Raw genomic sequence first — 8,840 nt, 5'->3', positions numbered from 1 at the left:
ACCTGTGTACTTGGTGAGGGGTGTGAGGTCTGGAATGAGTGTGCACGTGTGTCACGTTTGTGCGTGTGTGGTGAGTGTATTTAGCAGGTGTGTGTGGAGTGAGCATGTTCATGCGTGTGTCGTGTATATTGGAGGGTGTGTGGAGTGTGTACACGCATCACATTTGGTGAGTGTATTTGAGGGTGTGTATGGAGTGCATAGATGCGTTTGCGTGTATAGTATCGGGTGAAGGGGTGGCATGTGTGGAGTAAGCATGCACACGTGTGTGCTGTGTGTGGGGTTTCTGCCTGGTCCTCCCCTGAGCCTGCTCCTGGGCCCTGCTGTCCTGGCAGCTTTACAGTTTGGTGTGTCTTTGATTCCGGAAGATTCTGGAACCCGACTCTGAAGCTGTGATCGCAAACTTGCAGCCCTTGGAGGACGCTGGCCCGTGGAGCCGGCACGAGGATCTCTGGGCTGGCCTCTCCCTGGGCTGGGCTGGGCTGGGCTGGGCTGGGCTGGGCTGGGCTCCTCTGTCCACAGCAGAGCGTGTCCGATGATTGAGCTGTGCGGGTCTGTGGCTCCCCAGCCTCGAGTCAGCCCTCGGTTCTGGTCCCGCCTCTGTTTTTCTTGCTGAGGGGCTCCGGGAAGTGGTGCCTGGGATGACGTTTTCACCCTGGGGTTGCTTCGCCTGCTGCCCAGGTGCTGGCTGCCTGAGCCCTGCTGCCGTCCTGGGTGGACGGGGCTGGCGCGGGGACATCCCTGAGCACCTGCGGGAAGGCAGGTTTAGGAAGTGCCAGAGGTGAGTGGCTTCCTCCCAGACTTGATATTCTGGAAAGTTCTGGGCCTCATATTTTTCCCTAAGGGAAGTTAGGAACTGAGTTTCTCTTCAGGGGAACGTCTTTGCAGCGTCTGTTGTTAGAATGTTCTCCAGGTGTGGAATACCCGGGGCCGTGTGTGTTTGGGAACATCCGTGTCCTGAGCCAATTCAGTGGGGAATGGAGAGAGGCCTCCCTCCTGTCAGCTTGGCCTCTGTTTCCGGCTTGCGAGTTGTGAGGGTTGGCGGCTGCTGGTATCCCGGGGAGAGGGAAACGCTGGGTGGCGTGGGATGGGAACGTTCGCTCTGACAAGGTCAGTGGGAAAGCGTCTAAGCAAACGTCGCTGTTGTCCGGGCTCCTCGGGGTCGAGCTTGTTTTGTGGTGTTGAGGGAAAAAGCTACCCTTGTTCCTGTTCCTCACCATTTGAATGGTGTCCAGGGCTTGTTCCGCCGGAGAGGTGATGCGCGTGAATGGGGGTCAGGTCGCAGGCTCCGAGGTTATTTGGAATCTGTCAACGGACTTCCTAAACACACCGGTGCTTGGTAAAGAGATGTTCCTGATTGGCTAAAACATCTCAACAGGACGTGATAGCTGGTGGTGGTTTAAAGACTACCACAATTTTCCTGTTACTTTTTAAATGCCTGTTGAATAGGGGAGGATTCACATAGTTTTCTTTTCCCGTCTGCGTACTTGATACTTTGTTTGTTTGTGTTTTTTTATGTGGGTGTGCAGTTAACAGGATTTCGAAGCAGTCTCAGCCCTGGGGAGACTTCAGGGCAGCCTCAGTCAGCGCTGAAGGGGGAGGCAGGGATTTGGGGGCTACCTCCTCCACAGGACGCGGACACCAAGGGCCAGAGGTCAGCAATCTCAGTGAGGTGACACAGACGGGCACACCCAGCACCCTGGCCCCTGTGCCTCTCCTTCACGTTTGTCTCTGCTCCAAGCTGCTCTCCTGGGTCATCACGGGTGATCTCTAGGCGCGTGCTTGGTTCTTGCAGAAGTGGTGTCTGGCTGTGGTCAGTGGGGGCTCTCGGGACTTCCATGTTTTTGGCTCCCGTCAATATTGGGCAGTGTGGTGTATGTTTGTTTTGGAGTGGTAGATCCGGGTGGATTTTGGCTTTGCCAACTCATTTAATACGTGTTTCTCCTGTTTCTGTATCGGGTGTTCTCTGGTTAGAAAGGGGGATGACGGTGGTGGAACGGCTTCTGGCTGTTGAGCCCCTGCTGAGAGCTGTTTGGCGTGCACAGATCCGTTTCGGCACAATCTCTATGAGCAGCCCTGGGCAGTGCAGAAAGCGAGGCCCAGGTGAGGCTGTCGGACACAGGAGCGCCCTGACCTGTGTGCTTTCAGCCTCTGAGCCGCCCCTCTCCTGACTGCTTACCAAGCTGTATCGATACTGAAATCTGAGCATTGAAAAGTCACCAGGGGAATGCCATTTCCAGGGATCTTACTGTGAACCTTCTGTTAAAGGTTCCATGTCGAATAATGAATTGCCTTTGAATGCAGGTACCAAACAGGCTCCCTGGGATAACTCATTCCATAGACACTTTTTAAAATAATGTTCCCAACTAGCTATCCTTTACATTCTTTCTACTTAAGAGGTGCTCTGCTCTCCTGTGCGCTTTAGTGATATGCCGTGTTTGCTTTGCGTGCACTTGGGTTTTCAGAAGAAAACCGTGTTTGCAGGTACACTTGGAGTACAACATTCTTCTTCCTATTAGTGTAGATGCTCCATGAGAGGAGATATGCTCATGCATTTCTGTGTGTTTTGTGGGGAATAAAAGTAGTCGCCGGCTCTAGCAAACCTAGAAGATGCCCAAAAGGTGATACACGTGAAAATACGCGGCCACTGCCATAAATCGCCTTGTATTATGTGTGGCAAAGTGCTGTGTGTGTGCTGTCTATGGAGTAAATGAGTCTTCCCTCTTTTCCCAAGAGGTAACAGTTGAATAGACTTCAGAAGTTGTCTTATTTGCAAATGGTACCCTCCTTCCATTGTTTTGAGACGTCGTATAGGAACTCACACATGGAATTGTTTTCTCAGTTAGAACCTCCAGGTTTTGTCATAGTCCCTTTGTGTCATTACAGCGTCTGGTTCCACTTTATTTAAAGCAGGAAGAGGCCAGCCACGTGGCCTCGCTGGTGCTTCCCAAGCACAGGGTGTCATAAGGGGCGTGAGCACTTGGTTGGGAGACGTGCTGTTCTTCCTGATAGAAACCCTATGGTGCCATTCGCTAGTCCCCTGCGGTGTTTCTTCCACCCTAAATGCAGCCAGTTTCTGTTGGTTTTTAGTTGGTTTGTATTTTCCGAGACAGGGTCTTGCTCTGTCACCCAGGCTGGCATGCGGTGGCGTGATCCCTGGCTCAGGCGATCCTCCCACCTCAGTCACCCGAGCAGCTGGGACCTCGGGCGCGCACCAGCATGCCTGGCTAATTTTCTTTTCTCTGTTGCAGGGATGGGGTCTTGTTGTGTTGCCCAGGTGTGGCTCTGTTTTCTGTTGAGTGTACAGTGGGTTTTTATGGGGAACCTCTGTATTTGGGTCGGGGGTGTGGCATCCTGGTCAGGAAATGGCCCTCAGGCTTCCTTCCTGCCCAGCAGGGTCACGAGTGGTGTCTCCACCTGGGCTGGTGTGTGTGCTGGCCAGTAGGGCTTAGTCCTGGACTGCAGACTGGTACTGGTCCATGGTCTGTTAGGAACCGGGGTCATAGCCGGAGGTGAGTGGCGGGCGAAGTAGGCATGACCGCCTGAGCTCTGCCTCCTCTTGGATCAGCGGCAGCATTTAGATTCTCCTAGGCGCTGGGACCCTATTGTAAACGGCATGTGAGGGATCTCGGAGGTGCTCCTTATGAGGATCCAATGCCTGACCTGAGGTGGAACAGTTGCATTTCAAAACCACCCCTCAGAAAAATGGTCTTCCACGATACCCATCCCTGGTGCCAAGAAGGCCTGGGGTCCTTCACCATCTGGAGGGATGTACCGTGTCAGACTCACTGTGGTCGACGGGCTGAAAGGCCAGGTTTCGTGAGGTCACGTGTCGGCTTGTAGGACTTTCTCTGGCAGAGGTGCGAGTGACTTCTGTTCACCGTGAGAGGCTCATGTCGGGGGCTTCATGGCCTGGGGGATGGCAGCCTGTTTGAACTGATCGAGCAATCTCACGCTACCCGTACTTTCTGAAACACCCGTGAGTGACTTTTCACACGTTCTTTGAAGCGGCGTCCTGCCCGTGCTCCTTGGTAATGAGCGAATGCTTTGGTTGACCCCTCATCCCCTTTCTTTGGGGTGTGTTCCGGTCTCGGTTCTCACGCGTTCTGCTTCTACGGGAATTTCTGAAGCTGCTGAGTGTAGAAAGCACTGAGGAGGCTGTGCTCCCACCCCCGTGAGCCTTCCAGGCATCGTCCTCTCCCCTCAGCGAGGCGATGTCCATGGCACACCGAGGAGGCTGTGCTCCTGTCCCCCGTAAGCCTTCCAGGCGTCGTCGTCCTCCCCTCCAGGGGGACAGGAGGAACCTTTCAAACCCTTCTTAAACTTGTTTCCATGTCTTTGTTTTAACAACTTTCTTTGCATCTTCTCCCTTATCCAGAAGTGAGGGTGAACGCTGAGTTATTCACAGGAGTCAAGAAACCACACACAGCCCAAAGTGACCTTTGTTTCCCCGAAATGATTTGTGTGTGTTCACCTTAAAATGCAGCTCAGTAAAACCAGGTGTGTTTTGAGGAATGACTTTAAATTACCCTGGTAAAAATGTGACAGTTAAATTTCATCCAGTCTCTGCAGGTGTCCACAACCCCCTTCCGTGGTTGCGTGTGAGTTTATGTGACTTGGTTTTTTGTTTTTTTTTTTTTTTAATTTTTGAAGAAAGAAAATCTGTTGTTGCTGAGGACTTCAGAGGGTGTGCTGGGATTGTGTGGGGCGGACATCGGGGGCTTCAGTGTGTGGCCGCCTTGAAAGACGTTCAAATTCAGGCTGAGCGTCCCTACTCCAAAATGCTCTGAAAGCTGAAACATTCCGAGCTCTCCCTCATGACACTGGCAGGAAATGCTCTTCGGAGCACTTTGGATTTCAGGCTGGGGATGCTCAACCCGAGGCAGCCTGGGCTCGCTGGACTGGTTTTTGTAGGAGCCACAGAAGGGAAGGAGGGTCAAAGTGGCCACGCCTGGCTCCTGAGAAGGGCGGAGCAGAGGGAGGTGGGCGCGGAGGGCAGCAGCGGAGTCCCCAGCGTCCGGGGCTCCTGTCCCTGGTGGAGTTGAGAGCCTCCTCTAGTGGTGGCCTCTGCCCTGTCAGCAGCCACTGAGGCCTGGAGGGAGCTGGGGGCTGAGGGAGGGAGGGACAGGCCAGCTTCTGGAGAGGGCTGGCGTCAGCCTGTGCTAGCCTCGTGTGCTACTTCTGCGTCCAGGGTGCACGGCCATGCCTCGTGGCGCAGCGGTTCCCGGGGTGCGCAGCACTCTTGTCTGCAGTAACGGCTTTGTCTCCAACCCTTGGAGGCAAGTTACCTTTTTCCCCACCCCCTACCCCCCACCCCCTAGCGAAAAGAGGTAGAGTATCTTATAGAAATGCATTTGCTGGAATGTCTATTTTCCGATAAATCTGCAAGTATCTCCTAGTGAGTCTCGTGTGTAGAGTAAGGACAGTTCATGCATATCTTAAAGCAGGTACATCGAGCAACGCAGAGCATCCCGGTGCTAGGATGGAGTTTCCCACTAACTCTGGGAGTGGAATCTGTAGAGCCTCGGGTGCTTGCACCATGAGGTTAGCGAGGGTGCAGGTGCACCCACAGCCCTGCCTGTGCCGCGTCCCTCCTGCTATAGAGCGTCTGCCGGGGCCTGCGTGGGTCGCCTGAGCGTTGCTGTTCCCTTTTTCACATGAGCCTTTTTATCGAACACTAGGATAAACTTGGCCTCACATCCTTTGTGGGGAGAGAGAAAAGTATATCTGGGACGTCTTTAATTACATGTTGGAAAATAGATTTGGGCAAAATATTTCTGCATATGCGTGCTCGGTGGGCGTGGGGTTCCCTGCCGCACCCTGAGGCACGTTCGCACGCACGTTGTGATTTAATCTTGGCTCTATGGCAACAAAACTGTAGAAGTTGGCTATGACTTACTTTCTCAAATCTAGAAATAAACGTACAATTGGAATCATCATCTATTGGACTTCTTTGTAAAACCTGATGTGAGCTATCATTTTTGCTTGGTGTATGTTAACAGTTTCAAACTGAAATTTCACAATGAGGAATTGTGACCATTTTGTTTTCGTATCAACATATTGCTTCGCCAAGTTTCTTCTCACTAATAGTTATCCTTTCTCTGAATGCGGCGTCATTGTTATAGAATTAAGGAAAAGGTTGGTTGGGCACGCTGGCTTATGCCTGTAATCGCAGCACTTTGTGAGGCCAAGGCAGGAGGATCACTTGAGGCCAAGGAGTTCAAGACCAGCCTGGACAACAGAGCAAGACACCCCATCTCTCTAACAAGAGAAAAATTAGCTGAGTATGGTGGTGCGTGCCTGTGGTCCCTGCTACTCTGGGGTCCGAGGTGGGAAGAACACTTAAGGCTACGGTGAGCTGTGATTGCTCCACTGTACTCCAGTCTTGGTGTGACAGAGCCAAGACCCTGTCTCAGAAAGAAAAATGTTAAAAAAAAAAAAAAAAAAAAAAAAAAAAAAAAAAAAAAAAAACCAGAAATGTCATTTTCTTCTTTAATCATCCCAAAAGAGAAATCGGTTTTTTCTAAGCGTGTAAAGGGTAACTGATATAAGATTCTTTCCTTGCATTGTTTCTCCTTTTCAAATATTTACAGTATTCTGTCCACATCGTCTCTCATCATCTCGTTACAAAGGTGTCTTCGAGGTTAGTGGTGGTTCTGTGTTGCACCTTGGAGAACAGCCGGCATGAAACCTCTTACCACCACCGTGCGCATTGTAGTCCCAATTAAAATCCTCTCCAGAGACGCCTGTGCTGCTCATGAAAGCAGAACTTTGGTTGTGCTAAAATGTGCATTCAGCGCATGGTTTTAAGTTCATATCTGAGATGATGCTGTAGAATTCATTAATCATATGGGATCAGTAATGATGGCAGGTAATTCTGGCTGATGTCACTTAGAGGATATTTTTCACTTCAAGTTACAACTTCCTTCGTGATAGTCATTTTGGGATTCATTTAAATATGTGCTTTATTTCACAGCTCAGATTTTCATTAGACATTTCATAACATAGGATTTTGAAAGCAGATTTGGCAAAATCTTTCTAGCAAAATGTCTGACGTCAGAAGGAACAGCACTCAGAATTACTGGTAACTGTGGTCCATTTTAAGGCTGATGATAGAAGTCACTTGAACGGTCAGGGCTGCTTTGTGAGGCGGATGGGGTTTTTGAACCCTGACCCTCCTGACACGCCAGCCCTGGCCCTGGCCCTGGCCCTGGCCTCCTCTCCTCTCCTCTCCTCTCCTCTCCTCTCCTCTCCACTGGGAGATGAGAAGGTGCCAGCATCCACCTCACAGGCCATCGTGAGAACCCGGGACTCAGGGTTTGTGTTCCTCTTGCAGGTGGCGCCGCAGATGTGGGGGCCTGACGATATATACACACTGCAGGCTGCCAGTGTCGGGGTAATCCAGTTTTCGTCAAAAGGTGGGATTTGCTTTGCTCCCCTGCGGACCAGGTGCGGTGCTGCTGTTGCAGCAGGTGTGTGGATCCTCTTGGGTGGTCCTCAGGTGGACAAGGAGTCACCGATTCCGATTCCCAGGGTTAGATGTGAGCGGGGACCATGGACCTCATGTGTTCAGAGGGGAGAAGTAGTAACAAAGCTTCCCTTGTAATTCCAGGACCGTCTATCCCAGGAATGCCAAACCCCACTGGCTTTCACCCGACGCTGTCGTAGGTGACGCCGTATGGAAATGAGGACCCATGTGCCGCATACCTGAGCCCCCAGTACCCGTCTCCCTCGAGGGCCGTGGCCGAGCCCTCCTGATTTCGCTGGGTTGCCAGCCTGGGGATCTGTAAGCCCAGCGACGCCTGCGGTCTCGGCCCCCCTCCCCGTGGGGACAGGAGGTGGCTTCCGGAGGCTGGTGATGAATGCCTGAATGAAGCCGACTTGTGACTGCAGTTCTGTCTAAGGGCCTCCCCGGGTGTTAGATGTCAGTAAATGACACCTGTGTGTGTGGATCTCATGTGATGAGAGAAAGAGTGGGGGAAACCAAAGCTTGTGGAGTCTGCAGGTTCTGGACTTGGGGATGTGTGCACCTGTGTACTTGGTGAGGGGTGTGAGGTCTGGAATGAGTGTGCACGTGTGTCACGTTTGTGCGTGTGTGGTGAGTGTATTTAGCAGGTGTGTGTGGAGTGAGCATGTTCATGCGTGTGTCGTGTATATTGGAGGGTGTGTGGAGTGTGTACACGCATCACATTTGGTGAGTGTATTTGAGGGTGTGTATGGAGTGCATAGATGCGTTTGCGTGTATAGTATCGGGTGAAGGGGTGGCATGTGTGGAGTAAGCATGCACACGTGTGTGCTGTGTGTGTGGGGGTTTCTGCCTGGTCCTCCCCTGAGCCTGCTCCTGGGCCCTGCTGTCCTGGCAGCTTTACAGTTTGGTGTGTCTTTGATTCCGGAAGATTCTGGAACCCGACTCTGAAGCTGTGATCGCAAACTTGCAGCCCTTGGAGGACGCTGGCCCGTGGAGCCGGCACGAGGATCTCTGGGCTGGCCTCTCCCTGGGCTGGGCTGGGCTGGGCTGGGCTGGGCTGGGCTGGGCTCCTCTGTCCACAGCAGAGCGTGTCCGATGATTGAGCTGTGCGGGTCTGTGGCTCCCCAGCCTCGAGTCAGCCCTCGGTTCTGGTCCCGCCTCTGTTTTTCTTGCTGAGGGGCTCCGGGAAGTGGTGCCTGGGATGACGTTTTCACCCTGGGGTTGCTTCGCCTGCTGCCCAGGTGCTGGCTGCCTGAGCCCTGCTGCCGTCCTGGGTGGACGGGGCTGGCGCGGGGACATCCCTGAGCACCTGCGGGAAGGCAGGTTTAGGAAGTGCCAGAGGTGAGTGGCTTCCTCCCAGACTTGATATTCTGGA

The sequence above is a fragment of the Macaca thibetana genome, unplaced genomic scaffold (assembly GCF_024542745.1).
Source record: "Macaca thibetana thibetana isolate TM-01 unplaced genomic scaffold, ASM2454274v1 unplaced_scaffolds165, whole genome shotgun sequence".
Classification (NCBI taxonomy): domain Eukaryota; kingdom Metazoa; phylum Chordata; class Mammalia; order Primates; family Cercopithecidae; genus Macaca; species Macaca thibetana.
This window is presented reverse-complemented; position numbering follows the sequence as displayed.